We start from the raw sequence: 24,569 nt of genomic DNA, 5'->3' as shown, positions 1-24,569 counted from the left end.
AGGAAGGAAGGAAGGAAGGAAGGAAGGAAGGAAGGAAGGAAGGAAGGAAGGACCAGAAGCTTTCTGAACCAAATTTGTAGGAGCTCTGGAAAACAGTCAAAGGTTTACAGCAATCAAGCAAAAGCCCAAACAGTAAAAAGCCATCTTCAAAAGGGTAGAAAAGTTTTGGGGCATTTTACTTGCCTTTGACCCACACCCTCCCTGGTGTGGAGGTGATCTGGGTCTTAAGCAGGTGGCAGTCTTGTTCTCAGTTCCCCCAACCCTACAAACTAGAGGGAACAAGAAAGACTTCTTTTAAAATGTACTGAGTATGTCCATTCTAAGTTGTCTGGGGGCTACTTGAAAGATTCATGCATGATGAAAAGTGCTCATTTCTGTTTCACATACCTCAGAGTGCAAGTGGGAAAAGCAGCAGGCACTGCTCATAAAACCTTCTGGGTGGACTACAAACCCACAAACACCTGGGGCAAGAGATTATAGGTAGAAATATGCAATAGATCATCTAAGGCCAGAGAAGAAACTGGGGTAACTGTCTCTGAGAAATTAGGACATTCAAAAGTAGCCATGTATACAAGGGAATTTATAAAGACACACACATACCCAGGCCAGACATATGCTCAGAAAATTCCTGAGAAAAACTTAAACTTTTACTTCAAGCTGATCCATAACTCAGAGGAAGTCCAGCTCAGTGTAAAGAAAGAGGAGAAGGGCTGGAGACTGAATTCAATCACCAATGGCCAATGATTTAATCAATCATGCCTACATACTGGAACCTCTGTTTTAAAAACAAAACAAAACAAAACAAACAACAACAACAAAAAATGCTAAACTAAAAGACAGGAGAGCTTCCAAGTTGGTGAATGCTTCAAATTGCTGGGAAGGTGGTGCACCTGGAGAGTGCATAAAGCTCTGTGCCACTCCCATCCCCATATCTTGCCCTATGCATCCCTTCCATTTGGCTGTTCCTGAGTTGCATCCTTTACAATAAACCAGTAAGCATAAGTAAAGTCTATTCCTGAGTACTGTGAGTTATTCTAGCAAATTAGCAAACCTGAGGAGGGGGTCATGAGAACCCACAATTTATAGTCAATCAGATAGATGTACAGGAGGCCCAGTGAGGACAGTTCTGTGGGACTGAGCCCTTAACTTGTGGGATCTGACACTAACTCCAGATAGTGTCAGAATTGAACTGAATTGTTGGACATCCATTTGGTGTTTGCAAAGAATCAGAGAATTGGTTGGTGTAAAAAGGAAAAAAAACTTCATTTGGTGTCAGCAGTGCTATAAGTAAAATAGTGCACATGACATCATTTCAAATCAGATTGTTATAACTTAAGGATGTTAGAGGTAATCCTGATGCAACCACAAAGAAAATGTCTATAAAAAATGGAAATGAAAAGGAAATCAAATGTGTCACTATAAAAAAATCAATTAAACACAGAAAAAGCAGTAATGGAGAAAATAAAGGACAAAAAATTACATAAGACATAGAGAAAACAAATAGCAAATTGTCAGAAGCCCTTCCTTATCAGTAATTACTATAAATATACAAGGATTAAATTCTCCAATAAAAAGACAGAGACTGGGGGAGGAGCAAGATGGCGGAGGAGTAGAAGACCTGGATTTCGCCTGGTCCCAGGATTTCAACTGGATAGGGATCAAACCATTCTAAACACCTACAAACTCAACAGGAGATCAAAGAAAAGAATAGCAACAACTCTCTGAACAGAAAAGCGACCACTTTCTGGAAGGTAGGACATGTGGAACAGTGAATCCGAGGTGATATTGGGGAGGATAGACAGCGGGGAAAGGGGCCTCCGTTGACTGCTACCAGCAGGTAATAGAGCAGTGGAGCACAAAATCGTAACTTTTAGAAGTCAGCTCCGCTGAGGGATGTCACTCCAGTGGCTAAGCAGGGGGTGGAACCCTCGCTGGGACAGAGTGGTCACAGGACCCTCGGGGTCACAGAAAGACTGGGGGTGCCTGAGTGCAGCACAGCTCCCAGGTATTGGAGTGGGGAAGCCAGCTGCAGACACAGAGCCAAGGAGTGGGCTCTCAGCTCGGGGTTGCCATAAACCATGATCTGCGGCACAGTCGGGCCACTGCTCCTCCAGCAGGGACCCAACAAACAGCAGACCAGGGACACTCCCCTTCCTCCCCTGGGAGGATCAGCACTGGAGTGCACCACAGGGATCTGCTGGGTTTGGAGACTCCACACAGGGTCATGTGCCAGAGATAGAAACGCTCCGTCATAGCTCAGGTGAGCACGGAGTGCGGCCGGAGACCTGGGAGATGGGAGTGATTGACTGCTTTTCTCTGGGGTGCACTGAGGAGTGAGTGCCCAAGTTTTCAGCTCCTCCAGGGCGGAGATTGGGAGGCCACCATTTTCACTCTCGTCCTCCAAAGCTGTACGGAAAGCTTGCAGGAAACAAAAGTTCCCGAGAGCAAACCCGAGCACATTACTTAGCCCGGACCGGCGAAGGTGGGGCAATTCTGCCTCTAGGAAAGACTTTTGGGAACCACAGCAACAGGCCCCTCCCCCAGAAGATCAGCAAGAACAGCCAGCCAAGACCAAGTTTGCCGATCAATGAGAACGGCAGAATTCCAGCACTAGGGGAATATTGCACATAGAATTTATGGCTTTTTTACCATGATTCTTTAGTTTTTCAAAGTTAATTTTTTTTTACTTTCTTTTATTTTTTTTAATTTTTTTAAATTTCTCTTTTTCCCCTTTTCAACCAACATCAATCCCTTTTTTAAATAATCTTTTTTATTTTTCATTTTTAGAGTCATATTCTATCCCTTCATAGTAGTTAACCTTATTTTTGGTATATATATATATATATATAAGTTGTTCTCTCATTAAAATTTTGGAACACAATTTCTTCTAACAGATCAAAATATACCCTAAATCTCTAGCGTATGGCTTTTTTCTAGGCTCCTGCCTGATCATATTCTCTCCTTTTTTTTTTATCCTCTTCTTTCTTTTTTCAACCAACTTCTTATCAATTCCTTTTATAAAATCTTTTATAATTTTCATCTTTACAGTCATATTCTATCCCTTCATCGTATTACCTCTTATTTTTTGTACATACAGAAGGTTTTCTTTCTTTAAAATTTTGGGAGGCACTTTCTACTAACAGACCAAAAACACCCAAAATCTAGCATGTGGCACTGATCTATGCACCAGCCTGATCATATTTGATCATATTCTGTTTTTTTTCTTTTTTTTGTTTTGTTTTTGTTTGTTTTTATCTTTTTCTTTTCTTTTTCTCTTTTCTTTCTTTCCCTTTCTTTTCCCCCAGTTTCAGGTCTTTTCTGATTTGTTTAGTGTATATTTTCTGGGGACATTGTTACCCTGTTAGCATTTTGTTCTCTCATTCATCTATTCTCCTCTGAACAAAATGACAAGACGGAAAAAATCACCTCAAAAAAAAAGAACAAGAGGAAGTACTGACATGAAAAGACATTTTTCCAAAGAAGACATCCAAATGGCCAACAGACACATGAAAAAGTGCTCAACATCGCTCAGCATCAGGAAAATCCAAATCAAAACCTCAATGAGATACCACCTCATGCCAGTCAGAATGGCTAAAATTAACAAGTCAGGAAACAACAGATGTTGGCAGGGATGCGGAGAAAGGGGAACCCTCCTACACTGTTGGTGGGAACGCAAACTGGTGCAGCCACTCTGGAAAACAGCATGGAGGTTCCTCAAAAAGTTGAAAATAGAGCTACCATATGATCCAGCAATTGCACTCCTGGGTAATTACCCCAAAATACAAATGGAGGGATCCAAAGGGGTACATGCACCCCGATGTTTATAGCAGCAATGTCCACAATAGCCAAACTGTGGAAAGAGCCAAGATGTCCACTAACAGATGAGTGGATAAAGAAGAAGTGGTATATATATATAATGGATATTAAGCAGCCATTTAAAGGAATGAAATCTTGCCATTTGCAATGATGTGGATGGAACTGGAGGGTATTATGCTGAGCGAAATAAGTCAATCAGAGAAAGACATGTATCATATGACCTCACTGATATGAGGAATTCTTAATCTCAGGAAACAAACTGAGGGTTGCTGGAGTGGTGGGGGGTGGGAGGGATGGGGTGGCTGGGCGATAGACATTGGGGAGGGTATGTGCTATGGTGAGCGCTGTGAATTGTGTAATACTGTTGAATCACAGACCTGTACCTCTGAAACAAATAATACATTATATGTTAAAAAAGAAGAAGAAGAAGAAGAAGAAGAAGAAGAAGAAGAAGAAGAAGGAGGAGGAGGAGGAGGAGGAGGAGGAGGAGGAGGAGGAGGAGGAGGAGGAGGAGGAGAAGAAGAAGGAGGAGAAGAAGAAGGAGAAGAAGAAGGGTGCCTGGGTGGCTCAGTTGGTTAAGCGACTGCCTTAGGCTCAGGTCATGATCCTGGAGTCCCGGGATCGAGTCCCGCATCAGGCTCCCTGCTCAGCCCGGAGTCTGCTTCTCCCTCTGACCCTCCTCCCTCTCATGCTCTCAGTCTCTATCTCATTCTCTCTCTCAAATAAATAAATAAAATCTTAAAAAAAAGAAGAAGAAGAAGAAGAAGAAGAAGAAGAAGAAGAAGAAGAAGAAGAAGAAGAAGAAGAAGGAGAAGAAGAAGATAGCAGGAGGGGAAGAGGAGGAAATAGGAGGGGGAGACAAACCATGAGAGACTATGGACTCTGAGAAACAAACTGAGGGTTCTAGAGGGGAGGGGGGTGGGGGATGGGTTAGTCTGGTGATGGGTACTAAAGAGGGCATGTTCTGCTTGGAGCACTGGGTGTTATACGCAAACAATGAATCATGGAACACTACACCAAAAACTAATGATGTATGGTGATTAACATAACATAATAAAAAAAATAATAATAATGCTGCAATAAACATGGGGGGACATATATCTTAAAAAAAAAAAAAGACAGAGACTTACAGGATAAATTAAAAAGCAAAATCCAAGTATATGCTGTATACAAGGTATTCACTTTAGACCTAAACACACAAATATGTTGAAAATAAAAAGGTAGGAAATAATATTCCATGCAAATAATAGCTAAAAGAGAGCTGCAGACAAAATAATATTTAATTTAAAAATTGTTATGGGAGAAAAAAGAGGGCATTATATAGTAACAAAAGAGTCATTCTTCAGTAAGATATAAAAATTGTAAATAACTAATGCACCAAACATTACCCCCAAAATATATGAAGTAAATACTGACAGAATTAAAGGAAAAATAGTTCCAAAATAATAGTTGGGGATTTCAATATCCCACTTTCAAAAATGCTTAGAACATCTTCACAGAAAATCAGTAACAACATTATAAATATAGTGTACTCTACCAAACAATAGCAGAATACACACAGGAAAAAAACAACAACAAGGAATCCAATTAAACAATGTACAAAGGACTTCAACAGACAGTTCTCAAAAAAGATATTCAAATGGCCAATAAGCCCATGAAAAGATATTCAACATCATTAGTCATTAAGAAAAGACAATTTGTAACAATTAATGTAATATGCAAAAACTATTAAATTGTATATTTTAAATGAGTGAATTGTTTGGTATGTAAATTATATCTCAATAAAGTTGGTCTTTTTAAAAACTTAGTACAGGGCGCCTGGGTGGCTCAGTCGGTTAAGCAACTGCCTTCGGCTCAGGTCATGATCCTGGAGTCCCGGGATCGAGTCCCGCATCAGGCTCCCTGCTCGGCGGGGAGTCTGCTTCTCCCTCTGACCTTCCTCCCTCTCATGCTCTCTGTCTCTCATTCTCTCTCTCGCAAATAAATAAAAATCTTTAAAAAAAATAAATAAAAATAAAAACTTAGTGCAAAGCTACAGTGATCAAGACAGTGTGGTACTGACATAAATACAGGCATATAGATCAATAGAACAGAATTGAGAGTACAGAAATAAATGCTTACATTTACAGTCAATTATCAAGAAACATGTCAAGGCAATTAAGTTGGGAAAGTCTTTTTTTTAATTCAAGTTAGTTCATGTATAGTGTAATGTTAGTTTTAGGCGTAGAATTTAGTGATTCAGTTACATGTAACACCCAGTGCTCATTACATTGAGTGCCCTTCTTAATGCACATCACCCCATTACCCCATCCCCCTACCCAGCTCCCCTCCAGCAACCCTCGGTTTGTTTCCTAGAGTTAAGAGTCTATTATGGTTTGCCTCCCTCTTTGAAATATGTTTTCCTCTTATTTTATTTTTCCTTCCCTTCCCCTATGTTCATCTGTTTTGTTTCTTAAATTTACATATGAGTGAAATCATATAGTGTCTTTCTCTGGCTGACTTACTTCACTTAGCATAATATCCTCTAGTTCCATCCACATCACTGGATGGCAAGATTTCATTCTTTTTGATGGCTGAGTAATATTCCATTATATATGTGTGTATGTGTATACACACACACACACACATATATACACACACACCACACCTTCTTTACTCATTCACCTGTTGGTGGACATCTGGGTTCTTTCCATAGTTTGGCTATTGTGGACATTGCTGCTATAAATGCAGGGGAACATGTGCCCTTTTGAATCACTATGTTTGTATCCTTTGGATAAATACCTAGTAGTGCAATTGCTGGGAAAGGGTCTTTTCAACAAATAATGTTGGGACAATTGGATATCCACAAACAAAATATTTCATTAGATCCTTACCTCATACCATACACAAAGATGGATCACAATCCTGTGTCCCACCCTATTTCCATTCTTTTTCTTAAGTGCCCATTGGAGGTTGATGGACAAGACCATGAAAGTGTGTGCACACACTCCTGGCATCTGTGGTACCCAGGGGTTCTAAATTCTCATGCAAGCCCAGACTCGGGTTTTAGCAACTCATTAAGAAAATTAGTTTTTTTCTTACTATACCCCCATTGAAAACACACACAGACAGACCTAAAATGGAGTCACTTATGCCAGGCCACATCACAAACCAGGGCTTAATACCTAATTGCAGTTCCAACCTCCTCCGGAAATGCAGTCTTATCTGGCCAGTCGGGAATTTTCTGCTCAGTACAAATGAGGTAAACTGTCACACGGGCCCTCCATCCCCAAAGGAAGATTAGATAATCTACATGATAAGACACCCTGCTCTGGGGTGCCTGGGTGGCTCAGTTGGTTAAGCCTCTGACTCTTGATTTAAGCACAGGTGATGATCTCAGGGTTGTGGGATTGAGCCCTCTGTCGGGTTCTGTGCTCAGTATGGAGTCTTCTTGTCCTCCCTCTCTCTCTCTTTCCCAGTCTCTCTTTCTCTTTCTCAGATAAATAAATAAAATATTTTTTAAAAAGACCCCCTGGGAAGAATGAAGGGGGGGAAACCGGAGGGGGAGTCAAACCATGAGAGACTATGGACTCTGAAAAACAAACTGAGGGTTCTAGAGAGGAGGCGGGGTGGGGGGTGGGTTAGCCTGGTGATGGGTATTAAGGAGGGCATGTTCTGCATGGAGCCCTGGGTGTTATACACAAACAATGAATCATGGAAACACTACATCAAAAACTAATGATGTAATGTATGGTGATTAACATAACATAATAAAAAATAATAAAAAAAAAAAGACCCCTGCTCTTTCCCCTAAGGGAAAGTGACCTTGCCTGAAACAATCTTTTCTTTTACTAATAATTTCCTTCCCCACTCTCCTTCCTAGAAAAACCTTCCATTTTGTACAACTTCTATGAGCTCCCCTAATCACTTAATAAAGCCAATTAGATCTTCAAATTTATTCAGTTGAATTTTTCTTCCTTAATACCGAATTCCTCCTGTACTCCGCCTAGGGTTAGACAGTGCTAGTGCTCCATTTCTCATTGGAGGTACTGGTCTTTTCCTAGATTTTTGGCTAGTTAGTAGGCCTGTGACATTAGCTCTCTGATGTGTTCATAAAAAGTGATTTCGAAGACCATCTGGTGTTTTCTCATTTTTCTTTTCTTTTTCTCTTTTTTTAAGATTTTATTTATTTGAGAGAGAGAGAGAGCATGAGCAGGGGGAGGGGCAGCGGGAGAGGGAAAAGCAGTCTCCCCACTGAGCAGGGAGCCTGACAATGTGGGGCTCCATCCTGGGACTCCAGGATCATGACCCAAGCCAAAGGCAGACGCTTAACTTACTGAGCCAGCCAGGCGCCCCCTGTTTTCTCCACAAAGACTTACAAGATAAATTAAAAAGCAAAAACCAAGTATATGCTGTATACAAGGTATTCACTTTAGATCTAAACACACAAATATGTTGAAAATAAAAAGGTAGAAAATATTCCATGCAAATAGTAACAAAGAGAGCTGCAGACAAAATAATGAGTGTAAATGACAGTCTTGAAGCCAGATGTTAACATTGTTGTTTATAATGCCCATGGTATTTATTTTCATTAAATCTATAAATTACATTAATCTATACATTAATTTACAGAGAGGTTTTTTTTTTTTTACTTTGCCTTCTTATCTAAGTGTATAAACCTAACTTCCCATGCAACTCTTCTAATTTTATAATTTTATATTCTGATTAGTAAATGCCATATATCTTATTTAGTAAGAGCATTTCCAGACATGTTTATTTTGAATGAGATGCATTTTAAAAGAATACTTTCTTGCTGGTTATTGCTGGTACATACTGTTACTTTACTGTATAGTTTCAGTATATTTTCAGTTAATTCCTGTGGACATTTTTGCAATAGTATTATAAATAATGATGACTGTATTGCCACTCTCTTAGTCAGTTCAGGACTGCTATAACAAAGTACCATAGACTGAGTTGTTCACAAACAACACAAATTTATTTCTCCCAGTTCTGAAGACTGGAAGTCTGAGATCAGGGTGCCGGCATGGTCTGGTTCTGGTAAGGAAGCTCCTCCAGGTTACAGACAGCCAACTTCTCATTGTGCCCTCACACAGCAGAAAGAAGGTCAGAGAACTTGCTGGGATCCTTTTTACAAAAGCGTTAATCCCATTTGTGAGGGCAGAATCTCCTGTGATAGATTAATTTATAATAAATATATATTTTGTTCTTCATCCACAGTTCCAGGCTTACTATTCCTGAAGCCCTTGGAATTTCCTAAGTGATAAGAGCATTGGGAGCATCTTGGTTTTTTGTTTTGTTTTGTTTTTGGTCTTTAGTCCTCAGTTCCTAAAATCATTTCAGAGCCATAAAAGTGAAATGAGTGTCTTATTATTCATAACAAGCCCCTTTCAACCACAAATAAACTTATGTTAATGAGATGACTTTTAGAAATCACCTAACCGATCGGGGGGGGGGGGGGGAGGTTGACTGCTAGGGGAAATAACCATGATTAGAGGGTTGCAACTTTCAGTCCCACTCCTTGACCTCTGGGGAGGGGAGAGGGACTACAGTTTGAATTAGTCACCAATGGCCAATGATTTCATCCATCATGCCTTGAAGCCTCCATGAAAACCCAAAAGGACAGGGTTTGGAAAGACCCCAGGTTGGTGAACCATAATGCATCCCTGTTTGGGAGTCCCTAGACTCCATAGAGAAAGAAGCTCCTGCATTCAGGATCTTGTTCCTCATATGTCTTCATTCATATCCTTTAATAATCTTTGTAATTAGCAAGTAATCTGTAATTAATCTGGTTTCCTGTAAACTGGTCTAATCAAACCTGGGGCAGGGGAAGGATTGTGGAAACCTCCAATTTATAGCCAGTTGGTCAGAAGCACAGATAACCTGGACTTGTGACTGACATCTGAAGACTTTCAAGTCTCATGGGACTGAGCCTTTAACCTGCGGGATCTGCTACTATCTCCACATAGTGTCAGAATTGAGTTAAATCTGTGGGATACCCAGTCAATGTCTGTGGAGAATTGGAGAATTGTTTGGTGTTGGGGGGAAAAATATCCTAATTCCCAAAGACCCCATCTCCTAATACCATCACATTTAGGTTAAGAACACAAACATTCAGTTAATTGCAGCCACCAATTTAATATTCTTACTTATTGCTTTGGTTACAACAGCTGTGAATAATGTCAACCTACCCTAACTTCCTCCTGTTGTTTCAAATATGAGACATCATACAATCTTGTTTTGTTTTTTGTTTTTTTTTAGTGTACAATTCAGTGTCTTGTTGTCTATTCACAAAGTATTTCAACCATCACCACTATCTAATTCTAGACTATCCTCAATCCCTCCAAAAGAAACCTCATACCCATTAGTGGTCACTCCTCATTCCTGCCTCCCCTCAGCCCTAGCAATTACTAATCTACTTTCTGTCTTTATGATACTGCATATATATGGGATCATAAAATGTATTGTCTTTAGTGACAATATATGTGCATATATGTTTATAATTGGTATAGCTTCTTGACAGATTGATCATTTCATAATCAGGAAATCTTCCTTGACGCTAGTAACAATATTTTACTTAAAGACTATTTTGACTAATATTAGTATCACCTCTCTAATCTCTCTTTTGATTACTGTTTTGATGATATATCTTTTTCCATCCTTTTACTTTCAACCTATTTGTGACTTTGATTTTAGTGTATCTCTTGTAGATAGGATATCCTTGCATCATTTATTATATCCTTTTCACCAATTTTGCCTTTTTGTTGGTGTTTAATCCATTTACATTTAATGTTATTACTAAAATGTAGGATTTATCTGTCATGTTGGTATTTCTTGTCTATACATTTCATGACTTTTTGTTCCTCAATTTCTCCATTACTTCATTCTTTTGAATCAAACAGATATTTTCTAGTGTACCCTCAGGATAATACTGGCTTCATGGAATGAATTTGGAAATTTTCCTTCCTCTTCTATTTTTTGGAATAGTTTGAGTAGAATAGGTGTTAATTCTTCTTTAAATGTTTGATAGAATTCACCTGTGAAGTCATCTGGTCCTCGACTTTTTTTGTTGGGAGTTTTTTCATTACTGATTCAATTTCATTGCTAGTAATCAGTCTGTTCAAATTTTACATTTTTCCCTGCTTCAGTTTTGGGAGGCTATATGTTTCCAGGGATTTATTCATCTCTTATAGGTTGTCCAAGTTGTTACCATATAATTTTTCATAATATTATCATAATACTTTGTATTTCTATGGCATTGGTTATCGTCTCTCCTCCTTCATTTCTGATTTTATTTATTTGTGTCCTCTTTTTTGTTGATAAGTATGGCTAAAGTTTTATCTTTTCAGAGAACAGCTCATGGTTTCATTGGCCTGTTCTATTGGTTTTTTAGTCTCTATTTCATTTATTTCTGCTCTAATTTTTATTATTTCCCTCTTTCTACTGGCTTTAGGTTTTGTTCTTCTTTTTCTAGCTCTTTTAGATGTAAGGTTAGGTTGTTTATTTGAGATTTTTCTTGCTTTTAAGGTAGGCCTGTCCTGCTATAAGCTTTCCTCTTAGAACTTCTTTTGCTGCATCCCAAAGATTTTGGACTGTTGTGTTTTCATTTTCATTTGTCTCCATGTATTTTCTTTAATTTCCTCTTTGATTTCTTGGTTAACCCATTCTTTGTTTAGTAGCATATTACTTATTCTCCATGTATTTATGTTCTTTCTAGATTCCAATATCATCTTAAAATAATCTAGTTAGAATTAGTATCAACTTAATTTCAATTATAAACAAAAATTTGTTCCCATATGTGTTCCCTCAAGTATTTTATACTATTATGGGCTACATATTAGGCTTTTATACATTGTATACCCTCCACCACAGATTTATAATTACTGCTTTATAAAATCATCATTTAAAGCTGATGAGAAAGAAACAAGTATTGGTGAGGATGTGGAGAAAAAGGAACACTTGTGCACTGCTGGTGGGAGTGCAAACTGGTGCAGCCACTGTGGACAACAGTATGGAGGTTCCTCAAAGTAATTCAAATAGAACTACCATATGATCCAGTAATTCCACTACTGGATATTTACCCAAAGAATACAAAAACACTAATTTGAAAAGATACATGCAGCACTAGGTTTATTGCAGCATTATTTACAACAGCTAAATTATGAAAGCAGCCCAAGTGTCCACTGACAGATTCATAGATAAAGAAGTCCATCTATTACCCAGCCATAAAAAAAGGATGAAATCTTGCCATTTGCAACATGGATGGATATAGATAGCATAATGCTAAGTGAAATAATTCAGTCAGAGAAAGACAAATACTATATAATTTCACTCATATCTGGAATTTAAGAAACAAAACAACTGAAGGAAAAGACAAACCAAAAAAGATTTTTCCTGTAAACTGGTCTAAGATTTTATTTATTTATTTGACAGAGAGGGGGAGAGCACAAGCAAGGGGAGCAGCAGAGTCTTTTTCCAAAGACTGTATTCCTACTTGTGTGTGATCACTAAAGTCTATTCCTTTAGCTCATGTTCAGTTAATGTTTTGACAGAGATTTCCTTGAATGCCAGGAACTTAAGTAAACAAACCAAAAAAGAAAAAGAAAGAAAAAATACACATACAAAAAACACTAACACTTTTCTCAGTCTGCAGATTGGCTCTGTTCTGGGGTACTCCATCAACATTTAGCAAGTCTTCCACTGGAACTAGGGCTAAGCTTGAGATAAAAGTTCAGGGTCTTCTCTAGTCTTTTCTGGCATGCAACTTGCCCTATGTGTGGCTTTCTAAATTCCCCCATATACATGTGTACTTTTGAATATCCTACTTTTCCAAAGACTCTCCCCAGGTTTTACACCTGGGGCATAGGCACTCTGTTGTACATCTCAACCAGTAAGCTTCTCCACCAGACATCTGCAGTTTGTTAGATCCTCTTACAGTGTTTTCAAGCAATGCCCAACACTTTTACACACTGTTCCAGGTTAGGTAAAACAGAGATGAGAAGCTCTGTCAGTCCTTCAGCTGGGCCCCAGATAGGTTGGAAAAGACACACACAATAATTTGCAATAAGGTCTGTTTTGCTCTATCTGGAACCAGGGACCAAGTTTTAAGATTGGTCTGCCATGTTTTAAGACTGCCACCATGACTGAAACTAACACACTATTTGTAAATTAATTTAATTTAATAAAAATTTTTAAAAATTAAAAAAAAACCTGCCACCATGATGGGGAAGGAGTAGGGCAAGGCTAAGAAAAATGCCACAAAACTTTCTTACCATTTTCAATTTGCCTTTTACTTGGTTTGGCATTTGCTTGGTTGCTATAATTTTTTTACTGATTTCTAGAGTTCTGACAATATTGGTTCTGAGTGTTTCTGCTTGTTTTTCAATGTTTCTGTGAGGGAACAAGAGCTAAGAACATCCTACTCTGCCATTTTACTGATATCGTTCTCTAAAGCAAGTTCCGAAATTTAGAAGAAAAGGGTCTCTGAACTTCATTTTCTTTTGCCTATTCTGGATTCTTTGCCTTTCCATATAAATTTTAGGATCAGTTCACTAATTTCTGCCCCTGAAAAAAAAAAATCCTGCTGAGATTGTTTTAGGGATTGTGTTAAATCTATAGATCAATCTAGGAAAAATTATCATCTTAATAATATTGTTTTCCAATCAATGAACATTGAATGTCTCTCCATTTATCTAAATCTCCTTTAATTTCTCTCAGCAAAATCATTTGGTGTTCAGTTATAAGAGTATTAATAAATATAATCCTAAGAATTCTATTCTTTTTAATGCTTTTGTGAATGGAACTGTTTTCTTAATTTTATTTTCATTATTATTTTCTATTAATGAAAATTAATGAATTATTTCATTAATTTTATTTTCAGATTATTCATTACTGGTGAATAGAAAGACAATTGATTTTTATTGTTGATTTGTACAACTGTCTTTATTCACAGACATGATTATCTACTTAGAAAAGCCAAAAATTTGTAAACAAAAAATGTTACTAGAATAAATGAGTTTAGCAAAGATATAAGATCAATGCACAAAAATCAATTATATTTTATATATTAGCAATGAAAAAATATAAATTAATGTTTAAAAACACCATTTAAAAATATCAAAAATGTCCTATTTATAGATAAATCTAACAAAATATGTCCAGCACCTGTTCACTGAGAACTATAAAACATTGCTGAGATAAATAAGAACAAAATAAATGGAGAGATATGCTATTTTCTTGGATAAGAAAACTCAATATTATTAAGATATCAATCCCCCCTAAACATCATATAGATTTAGTGCAGTTCCAATCAAAATGCCAGCAGAGTTTTTTGAATTGACCTGGTTATGATAGCATTTATATGGAAAGGCAAAGGGCATAGAATACCCAAAACAATATTGAGAAGAAACAAAGCTGGAGGACTCACACTATTTGATTTCAGAACTTTCTAAAAGCTACAGGATACAAAACAGGGTGGTATTAATGACATGATAGTCATGTTATCTCTACCCTGCCTTGTTTCACAAAGATTTTAATAGTTTTAAGAAAACACTTACTAACCAGCTTGTACACAGGTGATGTAACTGATCTGAAAAACTGTCCCTAGACTTCTCGGAAGTCAAAGGACAAAAGGAGTGCAACAGCTACAAACCTCTGCCTGCTTCCCTTCTGTTCAGAATTAACAGCAAATGATCAGTTTGCAAGGGGACTGTTCTTGGAAAGTTAAAAAATATGAAATCCCAAATTACCTTTTCAGCACCATATTAAGCAGTGTATTTGTAGCACCTCATAGCATTCTTTAGTTTCATTCTCTTCATAAACAAACCTGTAATAGCTAATAAGTTTTAAATCCTCTGAGGCTAAAAAGTTGGTTGTTTTTTGCATATCCCGTGATTTCCATCTTGCCTTACCTATATTAGGTTTAAAAGACCTCTATGTTTTATCACCAATATGAGCATGTCTCTTTTTATTTTATACTTATTTTCATGAAATAAGAAGTGCAAAATGTAATGAAGCCCTCAAATAACCTTTAAAAAGATGCAAACTGAAGTGACCATACAACACCAGCACATGCCTGCTCAGGAGAAGCATGTTGGTTCAGGGCCTCATGTAAGTGCATATGTGTGGATAGCACTACACCCTCCATACTCACAGACACTCACACCAAGCTGGTCCTTCTCCTAAGGGCCTACATCATGGTAGGACTAGCCAAGAGCCATCCCCCTGGGTCTTTTGTGAGCTGTCCCTACAGGTTTCCTGGTTACTGTTGCTCCCTCTCCTGGAACAAGCTCAGCAGAAGTTGTGCCTCAAGAGTACTCATCTCTACTGGCCCTGGGACCTGTCTCCCCTATGGCCTTTGCCTCCTGGCTGCCATCTACTCTTAACCCCCTTGCTCCCAACCTGTGGACCTTCCCTGCACCACCCAGCCAGCAGGGCTGTCACAGGACATAACTATGGTCACCTTTGGCCCACAGGAGCTCTAGTCTCCAGAGAGGAGCATATCCTGAGCAACATGTGGTCAGATTTAGCAAATAAAAATAGAGTGCCCAGGCAAATCTGGTGTCGATAAACTACAAGTAATTTTTTTTACTTTCATTTTTATTCATTTTTATCTGAAATTCACATTTGCAACCTACATTCTATCTGGTGACCCTCAGAGCACAAGATGTGACTATGACCTTCAGTCTGCTGGTGAGATGTTAGCAAACATGAGGTGGCAGAAGCTTATGACCACCTCCGCTCCTGAGTGATGAAGCCTTTGGAAGGATGAGAGGCAGGTGGCCCATGGGGCCCCTAAGTCAGCTGGCAGCCACACCTGCACTGGCATAAGGGGTTAGACACCACCCTACAACCCACATGGTGAAGTTTGTATTTGGTGTCTGGCAAAAGATAGCTGATGTACCAGGTCAACACAGCTTCCAAAGAAAGTCTTCAGCCCCAGCTTCCCCACAGTCTGCCCTAATCCAATCCTACATAGAAATTCTTGAGGTATTCCTTCACCTTCCAAGGTGCCATTAATTATTCATGCATTTCAGACCTAAAATTTTTATCAAAAGCTGTACGGGGTTTTGGGGGTTTTTTTGTTTTGTTTTGTTTTTTGGTATGTATTATTATATTTTTAAGTACTAAAGAAGGAAGGATGAAAGAAGAGAGGGGAAGGAAAGGTGATTTAAAAATAAATTCCAGGTTGGTAAAAGAGCTAAATCTAAAGAGCAAAGTTTAAAACTTTTAGAAAACAGGAGACAATTTTTATGAAATCAGAGAGGAAATGGAGTTCTTAAAAATATCTGAGCTTAAAAATATTAACGCCAAAAAAAGAGTACAAAACCATGAAAGATTTACAAATATAATCATATTAAATACTTTACTTAAAAAAAAAACATAAGGCGGGGGCGGAGCAAGATGGCGGAGGAGTAGGAGACCTGGATTTCAGGTGGATAGGGAAATCAGCTGGATAGGGATCAAACCATTCTGAACACCTACAAACTCAACAGGAGATCGAAGAAAAGAAGAGCAACAACTCTCTCATCAGAAAAGCGACCACTTTCTGGAAGGTAGGAGATGCGGAGAAGTGAATCCGATGTGATATTCGGGAGGATAGATGGCGGGGGAGGGGCCTCCGTCGGCCGCTTCTGGCAAGTGATAGAACCACGGAGCACAAAATCAGAACTTTTAAAAGTCTGCTCCGCTGAGGGAAATCACTCTGATGGCTAAGCAGGGGGTGGAACCCTCTGGGACAGTGTGGTCTCAGGACCCTCGGGGTCACAGAAAGACCGGGGGTGCCTGAGTGTGGCAGAGCTCCCAGGAAACGGAGCAGCGAAGCTGGCTGCAGAGGCGGAGCCCAGGCGCGGGCTCTCAGCTTGGGATTGCCATAAACTGTGATCCGCGGCACAGTCAGGCCACTGCTCCACCAGCAGGGACCCAACAAGCAGCAGATCCGGGGAGACTCACCTTCCTCCCCCGGGAGGAGCCGCGCGGGAGTGCACCGCAAGGATCTGCTGGGCTTGGAGACTCCACACGGGGTCAGGTGCCAGAGATAGAAACGCGCAGTCACGGGCTGGGCGAGCACAGAGTGCGGCCGGAGACCGGGGAGACGGGAGTGACTGACAGCTTTTCTCTGAGGGCTCACTGAGGAGGGGGGCCCCGAGTTCTCGGCTCCTCCGGGGCGGAGATTGGGAGGCCACCATTTTCACTCTCTGCCTCCAAAGCTGTACGGAAAGCTCGCAGGGAACAAAAGCCCCGGAGAGCAAACCCAAGCAGATTACTTAGCCAGGAGGGGGCAAGGGTGGGGCAATTCCGCCTCCGGCAGAGACATTTGGAAACCACGGCAACAGGCCCCTCCCCAGAAGATGAGCGAGAACAGCCAGCCAAGACCAAGTTTACCGATCAATGAGAACGGCAGAACTCCAGCGCTAGGGCACTACTGCACATAGAATTCACGGCTTTTTTACCATGATTCTTTAGTCTTTTAAAGTTAAATTTTTTTTAACTGTCTTTTTGTCTTTTTATTTTTTTTTTGAATTTTTCTTTTTCGCTTTTTCAACCAACATCTTATCAATCCCTTTTTAAAAAAAAAAAAAAAAACATTTTTATTTTTCATTTTTAGAGTCATATTCTATACCTTCAGAGTAGTTACCCATATTTTTGGCTTATATATATAAATAGGTCTCTCTTTAAAATTTTGAGATAGTTTCTTCTAACAGATTAAAATATACCCTAAATCTCTAGTATATGGTGTTTTCTATTCCCCTGCCTGATCACATCCTCTCCCTTTTTTTTTCTTTTTCTTTTTTCTTTTTTTAAATCCTCTTCTTTCTTTTTTCAAACAACTTCTTATCAATTCCTTTTATAAAATTTTTTATACTTTCCATTTTTACAGTCATATTCCATCCCTTCAACATATCAACCCTTATTTTTGTACATATATAAGTTTTTCTTCCTTTAAAATTTTGGGACGCAATTTCTTCTAAAAGACCAAAATACACCCCAAATCTAGTGTGTGGCACTGATCTATATACCAGCCTGATCATATTTAATCACATTCTGGTTTTTGTTGTTGTTGTTGTTGTTGTTTTGTTTTGTTTGTTTTTGTTTTTAACTTATCTTTTTCTTTTTCTTTTTTTTTTCTTTTTCTTTTTTCTCTCTTTCCCTTTCTTATCCCACTGCTTCAGGTCTTTTCTGATTTGTTTAGAGTATATTTTCTGGGGACGTGGTTACTCTGCTAGCATTTTGTTCTCTCATTAATCTATTCTCCTCTGCACAAAATGACAAGACGGAAAAAATCACCTCAACAAAAAGAACAAGAGGTAGTACCGACTGCCAGGGACCTACTCAATATGGACATTAGTATGATGTCAGATCTAGAGATCAGAATCATCACTTTAAAGATACTAGCTGGGCTTGAAAAAAATATGGAAGTTATTAGAGAAACCCATTCTGGAGAAGTAAAAGAGCTAAAATCCAACCAAGTAGAAATCAAAAAGGCTATTAATGAGGTGCAATCAAAAATGGGGGCGCTAAGTGCTAGAATAAATGAGGCAGAAGAGAGAATCAGTAATATAGAAGATGAAATGATGGAAAATAAAGAAGCTGAGAAAAAGAGAGATAAACAACTACTGGATCACGAGGGCAGAATTCGAGAGATAAGCAATACCATAGGATGAAACAACATTAGAATAATTGGGATCCCAGAAGAAGAAGAAAGAGAGAGAAGGGCAGAAGGTATAATGGAGCAAATTATAGCAGAGAACTTCCCTAATTTGGAGAAAGAAACAGGCATGAAAATCCAGGAAGCACAGAGAACCCCTCTCAAAATCAATAAAAATAGGTCAACTCCCCGACATCTAATAGTAAAACTTACGAGTCTCATAGACAAAGAGAAAATCCTGAAAGCAGCTCAGGAGAAGAGATATGTAACCTACAAGGGTAGAAACATTAGATTGGCAACAGACCTATCCACAAAGACCTGGCAGGCCAGAAAGGACTGGCAGGATATGTTCAGAGCACTAAATGAGGAAAATATGCAGCCAAGAATACTATATCCAGCTATCCTGTCATTGAAAATAGAAGGAGAGATAAAAAGCTTCCAGGACAAACAAAAACTAAAGGAATTTGCAAACACAAAACCAGCCCTACAGGAAATCTTGAAAGGGGTCCTCTAAGCAAAGAGAGAGCCTAAAAGCAACATAGACCAGAAAGGAACACAGACAATATATGGTAACAGTCATCTTACAGGCAATACAATGGCACTAAATTCCTATCTTTCAATAGTTACCCTGAATATAAATGGGCTAAATGCCCCAATCAAAAGACACAGGCTAACAGACTGGATTAAAAAACAAGACCCATTGATATGCTGTCTGCAAGAGACTCATTTTAGACCCAAAGACACCCCCAGATTGAAAGTGAGGGGGTGGAAAACCATTTACCATGCTAATGGACACCAAAAGAAAGCTGGGGTGGCAATCCTTACATCAGACAAATTAGATTTTAAACCAAAGACTGTTATAAGAGATGAGGAAGGACACTATATCATACTTAAAGGATCTATCCAACAAGAACATCTAACAATTGTAAATATCTATGCCCCTAACATGGGAGCAGCCAATTATATAAGGCAATTAATAACAAAAGCAAAGAAACACATTGACAACAATACAATAATAGTGGGGGACTTTAACATCCCCCTCACTGAAATGGACAGATCATCTAAGCAAAAGATCAACAAGGAAATAAAGACTTTAAATGACACACTGGACCAAATGGACTTCACAGACATATTCAGAACATTCCGCCCCAAAGCAATGGAATGCACATTCTTCTCTAGTGCCCATGGAACATTCTCCAGAATAGATCACATCCTAGGTCATAAATCAGGTCTCAACCGGTACCAAAAGATTGGGATCATTCCCTGCCTATTTTTAGACCACAATGCTTTGAAACTAGAACTCAATCACAAGAGGAAAGTCGGAAAGAACTCAAATACATGGAGGCTAGAGAGCATCCTACTCAAGAATGAATGGGTCAACCAGGAAATTAAAGAAGAATTAAAAAAATTCATGGAAACCAATGAAAATGAAAACACAACTGTTCAAAATCTTTGGGATGCAGCAAAGGCAGTCCTAAGAGGAAAGTATATAGCAATACAAGCCTTTCTCAAGAAACAAGAAAGGTCTCAAGTACACAACCTAACCCTCGACCTAAAGGAGCTGGAGAAAGAACAGCAAATAAAGCCTAAACCCAGCAGGAGAAGAGAAATAATAAAGATCAGAGCAGAAATCAATGAAATAGAAACTAAAAGAACAGTAGAACAGATCAACGAAACTAGGAGCTGGTTCTTTGAAAGAATTAACAAGATTGATAAACCCCTGGCCAAACTTATCAAAAAGAGAAGAGAAATGACCCAAATCAACAAAATCATGAATGAAAGAGGAGAGATCACAACCAACACCAAAGAAATACAAACAATTATAAGAACATATTATGAGCAACTCTATGCCAGCAAATTAGATAACCTGGAAGAGATGGATGCATTCCTAGAGATGTATCAACTACGAAAACTGAACCAGGATGAAATAGAAAACCTGAACAGACCTATAACCACTAAGGAAATTGAAGCAGTCATCAAAAATCTCCCAAAAAACAAAAGCCCAGGGCCAGATGGCTTCCCAGGGGAATTCTACCAAACATTTCAAGAAGAATTAATACCTATTCTTCTGAAACTGTTCCAAAAAATAGAAATGGAAGGAAAACTTCCAAACTCATTTTATGAGGCCAGCATTACCTTGATCCCAAAACCAGACAAAGATGCTATCAAAAAGGAGAATTACAGACCAATATCCCTGATGAACATGGATGCAAAAATTCTCACCAAAATACTAGCCAATAGGATCCAACAGTACATTAAAAGGATGATTCACCATGACCCAGTGGGATTTATCCCTGGGCTGCAAGGTTGGTTCAACATCCGCAAATCAATCAATGTGATACAGTACATTAATAAAAGAAAGAACAAGAATCATGATCCTCTCAATAGATGCAGAAAAAGCTTTTGACAAAGTACAGCATCCTTTCTTGATCAAAACTCTTCAGAGTATAGGGATCGAGGGTACATACCTCAATATCATAAAAGCCATCTATGAAAAACCTACATCGAATATTATTCTCAATGGGGAAAAACTGAGAGCTTTCCCCCTAAGGTCACGAATGCGGCAGGGATGTCCACTATCACCACTGCTATTCAACATAGTATTGGAAGTCCTAACCACAGCAGTCAGACAACAAAAAGAAATCAAAGGCATCCAAATTGGCAAAGAAGAAGTCAAACTCTCACTCTTTGCAGATGATATGATACTTTATGTGGAAAACCCAAAAGACTCCACCCCAAAACTGCTAGAACTCATACAGGAATTCAGTCAAGTGGCAGGATATAAAATCAATGCACAGAAGTCAGTGGCATTTCTATACACCAACAACAAGACAGAAGAAAGAGAAATTAAGGAGTCGATCCCATTTACAATTGCACCCAAAACCATAAGATACCTAGGAAAAAATCTAACCAAAGAGACAAAGGATCTGTACTCAGAAAACTATAAAATACTCATGAAAGAAATGGAGGAAGACACAAAGAAATGGAAAAACATTCCATGCTCATGGATTGGAAGAACAAATATTGTGAAGATGTCAATGCTACCTAGAGCAATCTACACATTCAATGCAATCCCCATCTAAATACCATCCACTTTTTTCAAAGAAATGGAACAAATAATCCTAAAATTTGTATGGAACCAGAAAAGACCCCGCATAGTCAGAGGAATGTTGAAAAAGAAAAGCAAAGCTGGCGGCATCACAATTCCGGACTTCCAGCTCTATTACAAAGCTGTCATCATCAAGACAGCATGGTACTGGCACAAAAACAGACACATAGATCAATGGAACAGAACAGAGAGCCCAGAAATGGACCCTGAACTCTATGGTCAACTCATCTTCGACAAAGCAGGAAAGAATGTCCAATGGAACAAAGACAGTCTCTTCAACAAATGGTGTTGGGAAAATTGGATAGCCACATGCAGAAGAATGAAACTGGACCATTTCCTTACACCACACACAAAAATAGACTCCAGATGGTTGAAAGACCTCAATGTGAGATCGGAGTCCATCCAAATCCTAAAGGAGAACACAGGCAGCAACCTCTTTGACCTCAGCCGAAGCAACTTCTTCCTAGAAACATCGCCAAAGGCAAGGGAAGCAAGGGCAAAAATGAACTATTGGGACTTCATCAAGATAAAAAGCTTTTGCAAAGCCAAGGAAACAGTAAACAAAACCAAAAGACAACTGACAGAATGGGAGAAGATATTTGCAAATGACATATCAGATAAAGGGCTAGTATCCAAAATCTATAAAGAACTCATCAAACTCAACACCCAAAGAACAAAGAATCCAATCAAGAAATGGGCATAAGACATGAACAGACATTTTTCCAAAGAAGACATCCAAATGGCCAAGAGACACATGAAAAAGTGCTCAATATCGCTCGGCATCAGGGAAATCCAAATCAAAACCTCAATGAGATATCACCTCACACCAGTCAGAATGGCTAAAATTAACAAGTCAGGAAACGACAGATGTTGGCGGGGATGCGGAGAAAGGGGAACCCTCCTACACTGTTGGTGGGAATGCAAGCTGGTGCAGCCACTCTGGAAAACTGTATGGAGGTTCCTCAAAAAGTTGAAAATAGAGCTACCATATGATCCAGCAATTGCACTACTGGGTATTTACCCCAAAGATACAAAAGTAGGGATCCGAAGGGGTACGTGCACCCCGATGTTTACAGCAGCAATGTCCACAATAGCCAAACTGTGGAAAGAGTCAAGATGTCCATCGACAGATGAATGGCTAAAGAAGATGTGGTATATATATACAATGGAATATTATACAGCCATCAAAAGGAATGAGATCTTGCCATTTGCAACGACGTGGATGGAACTGGAGGGTATTAGGTTGAGTGAAATAAGTCAAACAGAGAAAGACATGTATCATATGATCTCACTGATATGAGGAATTCTTAATCGCAGGAAACAAACTGAGTGTTGTTGGAGTGGGGGGTGGGGTGGGAGGGATGGGGTGACTGGGTGATAGACACTGGGGAGGGTATGTGCTCTGGTAAGCGCTGTGAATTGTGCAAAACTGTTGAATCTCAGATCTGTACCTCTGAAACAAATAATGCAATATATGTTAAGAAAAAAAAGAAGGTAGTGGGAGGGGAAGAATGAAGCGGGGGAAATCGGAGGGGTAGACGAACCATGAGAGACGATGGACTCTGAAAAACAAACTGAGGATTCTAGAGGGGAGGGAGGTGGGAGGATGGGTTAGCCTGGTGGTGGGTATTGAGGAGGGCACATTCTGCATGGAGCACTGGGTGTTATGCACAAACAATGAATCATGGAACACTTCATCTAAAACTAATGATGTAATGTATGGGGATTAACATAAGAATAAAAAATAAAAAATAAAAAAACATAAATAGGGGCACCTGGAGCGCTCAGTGGGTTGAGCATCTGACTCTTGGTTTCGATTCAGGTTGTGATCTCAGGGTCATGGGATCGAGTCCCACACTGGGCTCCATGCTCAGCATGAAATCTGTTTCAGATTCTCTCTCTCCCTCTGCCCCTCCCAACTGTGCTCTCTCTCTAAAATAATTAAATAAATCTTTTTTAAAAAATCATAGCTAAAAAGAAAAGATGATCTTCTGGCTGGGAGAAGACCCTGCAACACAGGACCAAAGATGGTTAATATGAAGAATTAAAAAAAAAAAAAAAACCCACAACACAGAAGACAAATATTAACACCTCATTAGAAAATTGAGCAAAATGTATGAGATTGTACATTATGAAAAACAAACCTAACTGTTTAGTAAACATGTGGGAAGAAGGTCTGCTTTCCTGGTCAACAAGGAAATGTAAATTTCCTTGCAAACCATGACATAGCACATCACATGTATCACATCTTCTTATGTTAAAGTCCCCCAGCACCAAGTGTTGTAAAGGTGGGAGGGTAAATTGATACAATTATGAATCTGGTACATCTAGTAAATCCTAAGGTGCATACACTTTAGGAACCAACATTCGTTCTCAAGTAGAGAGATACTCTAGAGAATCCCCCCACTTATACCCTAGAAAACCTATATGAGAAAATGTGTTGTAGTTTTTAATAGCAAAATACTAGGGAGTGGGGTAGACACTGAATAGCTACCTACAGGAGAAGACATATAAACTGTGGGATATTCATATACTGACATCTTATGTTAGCAATCCAAATGAATTAACAAAAACTACAGGCAGGCACACTGACAAATCCCAAAAACAAGTTGGACAAAAAGAGCAAAACAGGAGCATATACTATTTAGTGATACATAAACAAACAGTAAAAGTATGAACCTGCACATTGGTGAGATCATCAGTAAGCTGGGATAGGTCTTACCCTAGAGAAGAAGAGGGGACAGGATCATGGCAGGTGGTGGGGCTCTACACCACACTTGTATGCATTTCTGTGATGCTTTGCCTTTTTCAACATTAGACCACTGGTACTGTATGGGTCAGGTTCTGGCTGAGCAACTGCCCTGAGCAGGACTTAATGCCTGTGGGGACAAGGATACCCAGATCTGCAGGGTAAACAAGATGTCCCTACATGGGTATGAAGACACTTATAGGATGCTTTTATATCTATTTATTGGCTTTACTTTGGTAAATATTTAAGGG

General features: G+C 39.1%; 1 protein-coding gene across 2 annotated transcripts in view; it reads right to left on the bottom strand.

Moving 5' to 3' along the window:
• The window catches only part of OCA2 (OCA2 melanosomal transmembrane protein), a 545,103-nt gene that overhangs the window by 485,093 nt on the left and 35,441 nt on the right, over positions 1–24,569 (bottom strand). The gene's annotated exons all lie outside the window — the stretch shown is intronic.

The sequence above is a fragment of the Mirounga leonina genome, unplaced genomic scaffold (assembly GCF_011800145.1).
Source record: "Mirounga leonina isolate KUSES-001 unplaced genomic scaffold, KU_Mleo_1.0 Mir_178, whole genome shotgun sequence".
NCBI classification, from domain to species: Eukaryota; Metazoa; Chordata; class Mammalia; order Carnivora; family Phocidae; genus Mirounga; species Mirounga leonina.
The sequence above is the reverse complement of the archived record's forward strand: the minus strand, read 5'-3'. Positions and strand labels throughout refer to the sequence as shown.